Below are 9,798 nucleotides of genomic sequence, written 5' to 3' on the forward strand. Positions count from 1 at the left end.
AATTCGTTATAGCACGTTCTGAAGTAGTCCCTTTACTTTATTTTTTTTTTATCTTTGATTTATCCATTTAATAATCTCCATCGCAAGAGACAAATTAATCATGCCCCGGTTTAAATCACAGCACATTGCACCATAACTCCTAATGGATGGGGGTGTAGAGACTTGAGAGTCTTGAGAGAGAGAGAGAGAGAGAGAGAGAGAGAGACATCAACTGTGTCCCTCCTCCTCAGGGCCCGATTACGGAGGGCAAGAAATCAACGGCGGATAACGCAGTCTCCTTGATTTCCACACCCCCTTTCCCTTTTAACACGAAACCTAACTGTTTTAGCATTGACTGTCTTCTAGGTGCATTTGTTGGCCATATGGACTCAGGTATAACATCCACAGGACGAAACTGCTGTAAATCCTGGGCTCCCACTCACTGGGACAGGGGTGTTGACAGACGGAGAATGTCCAGAGTGCCCCTGGGCGAAGTCCAAACCCGTACTGTTTGGAGCCAGAGGCTATTGTGTTACATGTGGATTCCGTAATCCAGGGCCCAGTTTACAGGAACGCTGCGCAAGTTCTGGAAAGAGCAACCATCCTCGACGCAGGGATTCAGACATGAACGCATTTGTATTCCAAAGAAGCCAAGTTGAGGGGTGATGGATTGAGTCTTTTTAACTTACCAGCATCCGCTTCGATGTTTGGAGTCGTCAGTTTCCATTTTTCTCAAACCACTTTGCTCTGCTCTTTCCCCTGCTGAAATGCTGCGTATTTATGGATGAACTGTCACTGCTGGTGTCATTGAAACCTAGAGGAAATGCTGATGATGCATTTCACCCCTTTCTCCCGGCGTCTGCCAGCAAGGCCTTCTTCCCAACACTTACGTACCTACCTTCTCACCTGACAACATGCTGTTTCTCACTATTTCACAGCTCAAATATAAGGGTTAGCGTGTGAATTCTCTGGCTGAATCAACTTTAAGTTACACTTCAGCAAAGGTATAAATAAATCTGGAGGCTGCTGTATCTACTGTATGTTATCTAACAGGTACAAGAAAACACAACGAGGGATGTGAATGCCATTGTTCATTATCATGCCTGTCATTTTCTTCATGTCGTTTTGTACTTGCTGTAGAGAGGGCCAAGAGTCTATTCCTCCAAACTGGCATGCTTATGTTGTGCCCAGCCTGGTCATTCATTGGTATATTCATCTGGACTGGATCTGAACTTGAATGTCAGACAGCTTGATGTGAATGAACCCACTTCGACACTTGAATCGCTATCTCTCTGGAAGCGGCGACCGGATATCCAGGCTTTCCTAGATAGTCGTGGTCTGTCTCTGATCCCTATTCTGGGCCGGACGTTACACCTCGGTGGGTCAAGGTCCTTTTATCTGCGGGGGAAAAAGATGTAAACCTGTCCCCAGACTTCAAAGAAATCCGGGCGCTTATTTGGCACGGCTGCTTCCCGCTCCAGAAAGAGAAACGATGCTGGAAACACTCGAGTAATCCGGGATTGACAGCACATGCGTTGTTTTACTGATTTACTGAGTTCTTCAACAAAGCAGGGTTGGGGGGGAGAAAGGGGGAAGAGAAGGGTCCGGTAGAGTGCGATTGAAACCATATGTGCTCTCCAGAGCGGGGGAATCTTCAGAACGAAGCAGGAGGAATCAATTCCATTATTTTTACACCCGAAGGCCATGTATAGAAGTGTATGCTATTGCACTCTCAAAAAGATTTGTGTAGCCATCATTTTCTATGGAAAACTACATTTACCTGTTGTCTTCTACTTTTGAGTTGTACATTTCTAATGGTTTCATAATGGCAGCTTAGAGCTCATTATAAACATTTGACCTCCCTATACCTTCACCGAGATAATCAATACATTTTGGCACTGGGGGAGCATTTGTATGAATTCTGTAAATTAGAGGAGCAAAGCACTTTTGGCTGTATAATTTTGGGAGACTTGGGGGACCTTGTGAAAGAACAAGCTCTATATCCAGGGGCCTAATTCAGGCTAAACAGGTAGCTAACTTTGGCCAATAGAAAGGGGGTTACAATTTGCCCGAGCACTGCACTGTGGGGACAGAGAGGGAGCTGGCTGGGCACCCTCATTATCCAGAATCAATAATCACTTCCTGTCATCGGCTGGAACAAGATTGAGTTCATCGGTCATTTCACGGTTAACGCAATGCCTAAGGACATCGAGGGAATGGAGAATTATCGCTAACATCTTGGTCTGCCCTGAGGTTGGCACAAAAAATCCGCTGTTTGCTTTCGAAACGGTGATGCTTATCTCATGTGCTGTCACAATCTCTCCCAGGCTGGAGCTTCTGACAGCAGCAGCAAGTGAAACAAGTTTATGAGGTCCAAGGTGGAGCTTTCCACAAAAAGGAGAGTAATGGCAGGATTGCACTTTATTCCTAGCTTATGATCTGTATAACGTAACACCAACTGGGAGGGCAGCGTAGGCCAAATCTCATTAGCCAAAGGACCAGACTGCCGAGCCACGCTGGTAATTGGCCGGTCTGAATGTCCAGCCCTTCGAATTGGGGATTGTGCACTCATCACAAATGTATATATGTTTCACATCTGGCTAAGACCGTGTGAAAGTTTGCGCCGGTAACAAGTAAAACTCAACATAATTTATTGCGCTGGCAACTGTAATTCCTGAATGAATGAATGAATATTGCATTTCAGCAAGTTTTTCTTTCCTTTCAGGATTCTTAAGCTCCCGAGTGAGCCAGTGAGGAGATAAAGTGGAGCCCCATCTGGCCTAAATGCTCGGGAACATCCCCTCCAAGCAGCGAGCGCACACCACCCAAAACCCAATCACGGGCACGTCTCCAGACATGAAGATTTCAATCTTTTAATGGAAACTGAACCGCCTCAAAGCATTCCAGAAACACACACTGTCAGGTGAAAGACTAAGCGCTAGGTAAGAAAATCAGTCGAAGCTTAACATTGTAATTTTTTATAGTTTTAATAGATGACGTCTCTGTGGATACACAAAGCAAAGCCTCTTTCCCTTTTAAAAGCCGCATCCATTTCTCTTATTTCCCTTGGGACGGTAATGTGTTGTCAGGGCCTCGGTAGAATTAGATATTTCAGTCGTCCGCAATGAAAACGAGGAGGCCTTTTTTGGCAAGCCTGCCGGGCCATGTTTCTCCGGTATCTTTCCAAAGTGCTTACACCAGAGCGGTTACAGGCCTCTGTGTTCAGTCTCATCCCATCAGGCTGCCGTCTTCAGAAATGTGCAGCTAATGAATCTGTCTGTGTTTGCTGCCCGTGTTCCCTTGGAAACCTGCTGACACCATACGGTATCAATCTATTATATTTCATTTGTTATTCCTTTATTTGTTATTCTGTTTAATTTGATTTGATTTTTGCTTTGGAAGTCCTCTGGGTCTCTGACTGCGGGGGCTCCATTTTGAAGGAAGGGCAAAAGCTTTGGCACTTTAATTTTATAAAACGTTTGTACAGTCAAACCATCCGAAAATTGAACTAAAAATAAGTTTGGCAGCACAAGACAGTGGTGGATTTACTATGTTATGATATACTATAGTGCATGCACTGTATGTTTTTCCGTATGTTTTACAATGGAAGCAGTGCTGTTGGGTTTTTAAATGTCCTGGGGTTCAAGGGCTTAATTGCTATCAAGGATTTTCCAAAGTAAACTTACAGTGTGAGGCCAGAGACAACATAGGAGTCCACAAGGAACTTTCAACAGGTCTACTGGATAAATCACTCAAAACATAAGTAAATAAATAATGTAAATGACAACATTACCTGTGTGTCAATATAGTTCTATATTCCAGTTTGGCTTCCACTGGATATTTGGCAAGACAGTAATTTGCATATCAGACAGGAACATTGTGAAGAAATTAACACAATGATAATTTGGGGCAGGGGGGCAAGGGTAGCCATGGGCCCTTTCTAAAGTAATGGGTCTGGCAAGGGACGAAGCTGAAAAGATGGAGTCGATTCGTCAATGGAAGGGACATGCTGCATTTCTCCGCTCGTTTCAGGAACAGGCCGAGTCCTGGGAGAGAACGGGTTCGGCCACGAGCGCTCGTTCGCGTCGCTTGTAATTTTCCACGTTGGGCCGTCGCGGTGCCTGAGGCTCTCTGTGGACTAGGAGCAGTAGGTAAAGAGCGCCAGTTAAAATCCAGCGGCCAGAAGAGGGTCTCGCCCCAAGAATGTGGCGGCGGGTCAGGGATTAAGTCGCCTCCTATATTTCTGGATGGATTCAAGAGGGGTTTATAAAATACTGTAGATCTGACTGGAGGCCTTACAGAGCGGTGTAAGGGTTTGTATTGAGTCCTCAGCAGTCGTGGAATACTCTTTCCGAGATTTCCATAAATACCCATTGAGGGCAGGGAGAGAGGAGAAGGTGTAAGGGGCTGGGGGTGCGAGACTGCAGGGCTATGGGAAAGCGTTCTGCTGTTGGAAGGACTAATTGGGGAGAAAAAGCAGGCAGACAAAGGCTTTTCACTGGGGCAGACAGCTCCCTTGAATTGTGCTTAAAAGAGATGCCGCCGCCATGCCAAGAAGGAAGAGAAAGAGCTGAGAGCGAGGGAGAGGGAGAGAGAGAGAGAGAGAGCGGGGGAGAGAGAGAGAACGCCGGCGCGAACAAAACCGAAAGGGGAGAGAGAGAGGTTGACCACATGATGGATGGTGATGGATGTCTTTTAATAGAAGAATGAGAAAAAAAATACAGGGAAAGAGGGGAAAAACAAAACACCAGCGATTTGAATATAGAATAGAAAGAAGCATACAGACTTCTTTTTCTGGAGGAAGAGAAGGGGGAGGGGAAGGGGTGGAAGGGGTGGTGCCATAAATGCAAATGGCTCAGGAAGAAAGGAGGGTGAATAGCCATCTCCCACTACTGCAAACTCCAAGACCAAGAGCTCGCTTATTTCACTTAATTAATATGTAATTATGCACTAACTACCTAACAATAGCAACTTGACATCACCATCTAAGGTTTATATATTTGTGTTTAGTTTTTTTTTACTAACAACGTGGTTTTAATGCTCTAATGCAGAATGAGTTTGCGTGACAATCGCCCCTGTTTAACTAATGATCCTGTTTGCATTGTTCTAGACTCTTTTGTGGTTTATTTTGTTTCCTATCGCATGGTCTTTAAAGTCACTTATGAATCTGAGATTAATGTCCAGATTAGGGTTTTCCTTTTCCATGGGTCATTATCCGTAGGTCAGAGATCATTATCTTCAACAGGCGTAAGATACCTGGCAGAAATAATGTGTTTAACTGTGGAGCAAAATGCTTTTCAAAAGAACTCAGTTTAATGGGGTGGTATAAAACTAACTCGGAAAATAAGCAATCGTGTTTTCATGTTTTATTGTGATTTCTGGGTGTTTAGCACATAATTGTTTTTAGTTGGCTGGAAATGTTTTATTCCGAGACCGCACAGATCTTTATTTTCAGTGAGAGATGGGGAGAAAGCAACTTCCAAGAAGGTTTCATGTCTATCATTATATATTCCCTCCTTTGTATGTAACTATTCCATCACGTTTTGTAATCCTTGTCATTTTCTACAGCTCTTCTGGCCCGACAGTATTCGTATTTTCTTTTTGTTGATGGTTCAAAAGTTGTTTTTTGTTTTTTTGTGGTTGATTAGGACCAACAAATAAAACATGAAAAGATGTGTAAAGAATTCCTTTCCTCTCTTGCCAGGTGAAACAGTTTCCTTCCTCTCTTTCCATAAAGTGTTGGCTTAATCAATACAAGCTGTTCTTCGTTTTTAAGCATTAGTCACTTAAATCCGTGTCATTCCAGCTCTCTCAGAGGAAATGCAGATAATCGAATATTGCCCTCATGGTGCTCTTTTATGAGCTTTCCTGAGAGAGTGCTGCATCAGGGGATGACTTGCTTTGCCATCAGTGTAGACAGGAAGATCAGATTGGTCGAGCACGGATCCGACACCCTGCATCCACTTTTCTATACAACTCTAGGGTGTTGTGTGAATGTTAATTTCTTGTGTGTCAATCAGTCATTCAGCATAACGTAAAGTATATCAAATGCCAGGCACCTGCATATACTGCAGCTTGTAAAAACTGGACATTTGCTCATTTCCCTCTGCAATGGGAGTCTTATTTGTCTCCACATGTGTAGTGTTTGTCTGTTGGCAGTCAGTTGCTCGACTAAAGCATTCGACTCCAAGCTCCTTGAACCATACATTCGTAAGTGTCTGGCTCGTATGTCTTTGGTACCTTTTCTTCCTGCAGTTACAGTATTTTCACCTCGAGTTCTTCATTTCCGTCCCCCCCTATAATCCAGCACCAAGGTGGTTAATGAGCCCTTTTGACAGCATGTTTAACACTTCGCCCTGAAGCAGAAAAGCTGGAAAGACCAACTGGGTGGGAAGAGAAAAAAAAACGAGCAGGATCATCCTGAGTTTACACACTTGATAAATAACCAATCGGCCCCACAAAGCAGGGGGCGTGCTGTGAAAACTACCCTGGATAAAGAAGGGTGTTTTTTTTTTTTTTGCTTGTTTTTTGGGGGGTGTTCTTGTTTCTTTTCCTCAGACGCAAACAACATGATTAAAGCGCGCTTTTCTTTTTGTCGTCTTTCCGCAGTCCTCTCCCGTCCCCAAACCCCCCCAAGGAACAGAGGATCTGTCTGACTCCGGCATGAAATCAATTAGCGCTCTCCCTTTTTCCCCGCCGTTAGTTTCTCCTCTCTAGGGGGGAAAGACGCATGCTTGTGCCAAGCTCAGAAAGATGGCCTTCTTGAAGCCCTGAATTGGTGTCTAGCAAAGTAATATCCCCTCTGTTTCTGCCTGTCTCGCTCTCTCTCTCTTTCATTCTCTCTGTTCTTGTCTCTTTCTCTGTCTCCACTCTCCTCTTTCACCTTAGCCTCCTCTAGTCACAAGTGTTGACCTCTTTAGGACAACTCTGCAAATCCTAGTTCCTTGAAATTACATGCAATGCTTTTTTTTTATTAACTATCTCATAGCCGGGACATTCTGCAGCAAGGCTAATGTTAAACCATGATCGTGCTAAACACAGTTCTTCTGAGAGCTGGGATCGACAAAGTGGGAAAAAGTCCTTGGCATCCACTTGGTTGCTAATTTTAGTTTATAATGTGAAACTTGTTTGTTTTCCTGTGTTCAACATCCCCCGTGACTGGTGAGAGGTAAATAAACACAGAAATCTGTGCTGTGCTTACTTGGTTTTCAAAACCATGGCATCTGTGCATCTTCACAGCCAGTTGACATGTTTGCACTGCAACTGAAATATGAAAACTTATGTAACCCTATTTGGGTCACTATGAATAAATAAATAAACTAATCAATATGCCTGAATAACTAACAACAACATTCATGTCATATTAAATAATCATTAGCAGTCTAGCTGTCCTTTCCCTGTATAACTAGTAGAGAGTGTATAGAGCTGCAGTTTCCAATCAGTTTGAGTTGTCGACAGCCGGTCAATACTTTACACGTATGCAATAAAAACTGTATCTACCAGGACAATATTGACCCACAAAACACAATATTATATAGTATAATACTGATAAGAAGTCACATAATGTCTCCCATACCTTAATACCCCTAAATGTTCAAATGCACACGTGGAACACATATTCTCAAAGATTTTGTTTCACGTAAACGTACTCTACCTCCAGAAATAAACAACAACAACAACAACACATAACAAAACGTATTATACTGTTATTACAATATTATATTGTACAATTAAGATTATAGTGTGTGCGACTGTTGATGTTTGATTTGTTTCTCTTTGCCATTATATTATTACATCAAGGCAGTATCATATGAAGAGATTCACAAAGTTTTATTACAGCTCATTGTCATTATACCCTTAAGGTTTTGTGACCTTTCCAAAAAGAAAAGTTTTGTTTTGTTTTGTTTCATAGTTTCTGTTGGGATTTCACTGCCGCTGCTCTAAGGTCTTCTTTCAATCGTGACTGGCCGACGATGCCTGACCTCTCGGGATGCTCTCGCGTTGTTGCTGTCTTGTGCTGCATAGAAACCCCCCCAAGACTGGCAGGCCTTTGCTTTACTGCATTCCCAGTGCAGGCAGTGTCAGGAGGACCTATTGCACAGTGTCCCTCAACCTCTCTGCCCCGGGAGGACCACCCACTTTGGGGCAGATATCCAAGGACATGGTGTCTATAGTGCCTCCAGTGGCCCCCTCGCTCTGGTGAAGTTGTTCTGGGACATGGAGGGGGGGACTGCCTTACTGAAACACTACCACTAACTCTACCTTCTTCGCAACCAGACTCAATATCTCGAGGAGGATGGGTAGGAGCAAGAAGAGTAAAAGAGCAACTTAAGTGTCCATCCCCAATGAGCTGCTGCTGTTTAATCCAGACTGACAGCATTTTCATCATGAGTGCCACCCACCCCTCCCTGCCCCCCCCCCCGCCCTCCTCCTGCTCGGCACGGCTGGTCACCAAGGGTCCTTTGTCAGCGTTATCACACGGCGATGAGTGACGGGTGCACAGCCTCCCGCTGTAATTAGAGAGGTGGGAAGGGTGAACAGGTTAGGGATGCATTCTGATGGGCTGGAATGTGTTCAGAAAGGATGAAGAAAGATGGAGGGGGGGTGGCAGTTGGTGTATGTCCTGTGCATCTTTCTCTCAGGTGTGTGTGTTGAAAAAGAAAAAAAAAATGCAGAGCCAGAAGGGCATTGAAATGTCAGGCTGCACTCGAATGTCGAAGCATTCATGGGTGGCTCAGGCTAGCGCAGTCCCGGCTCCTTGTGTGGACAGAGGCGTCCAATGAAACCGATGCGCTCGCACCCACCCGCACATCTCCAGGGACGTGCGAGACATCAGTGTGAGAGTGTCCCCGTGAGACAGTGTCCCTCCCGGCGCTGTCTCCGTGTCCTCGGGTCCGGCTCGGTGTCGCCGTCCCGGCCGCCAGTCTCTCCGCACAGGCCCGCGCCGACTCCACATTCCCCCCCGCCACACCTGGGCCGGGGAGCCGTCATCAGCGTGACAGCCGTGGCACAGCTGGGCAGCCGTTATCGGGCCCAGATCTCCCAGGAATACAGGTGGGCAGGGCGCGAGCGGGAGAGGGAGGGGGAGAGACGTGAGATAACGCCGAAGGAGAGACAGAGGGCCGTATTCATAAGCCTTGTTCCTCCACACTACATTTACTGCACTTTTTTTTTTTTTGTAAACCAAAGTCTAACAGAAACATTGAAAGTGACTGTTGGGTCCTGAAGAATTAATGTGAAACTGTGCTGCTCTGTGTTTTCTTATTGGGAACTTTGTGCGAAAGAAGTAGAGAAAAAGCCACAGAAATTAAGAGCGTGTAATCGGATAGAAAAAGCTGAGTTAATAACATGTAATGAGGCCTGACTCAAGGCAATTTGTACATGCTAACTAATAAAATAGGTCTGCACACCTGCAATTGACTAATGGGAAGGGACTCGGGGTGGCCAAGGTGAGCCAAGAATAAAAACAGGAGCAATTTACGTTGAACAGAAGAGAAGCAGCTCATTTGAGGAGCAGCAATGAAATGTTTTCAGTCTTCTTAGGACACTGGTACAACGCTCTGTGTGTGATAGTCCTCAGACCAGTATGTCAGTGATTTACAGTTATTCTGACGCTTGGTCTTGTGGACTCCTCACTTGGTGTCTTGCCTTTTCCACTCAAGAGGAGAGCCAGCACTGTCCTGACTGAGGAATGCTGTTGGCCGCATTCAGTTGTCTGAGATCGGTATTAATTGCGAATTTCCTTGTCAGAAATGGATCTGTTTTCTATCATGGTAAAACAAAAAACTCTTTCATATTTCTTCCCTCCTGAACCTGATT

This window comes from Amia ocellicauda, chromosome 17 (assembly GCF_036373705.1).
Source record: "Amia ocellicauda isolate fAmiCal2 chromosome 17, fAmiCal2.hap1, whole genome shotgun sequence".
In the NCBI taxonomy this organism is placed as follows: Eukaryota; Metazoa; Chordata; class Actinopteri; order Amiiformes; family Amiidae; genus Amia; species Amia ocellicauda.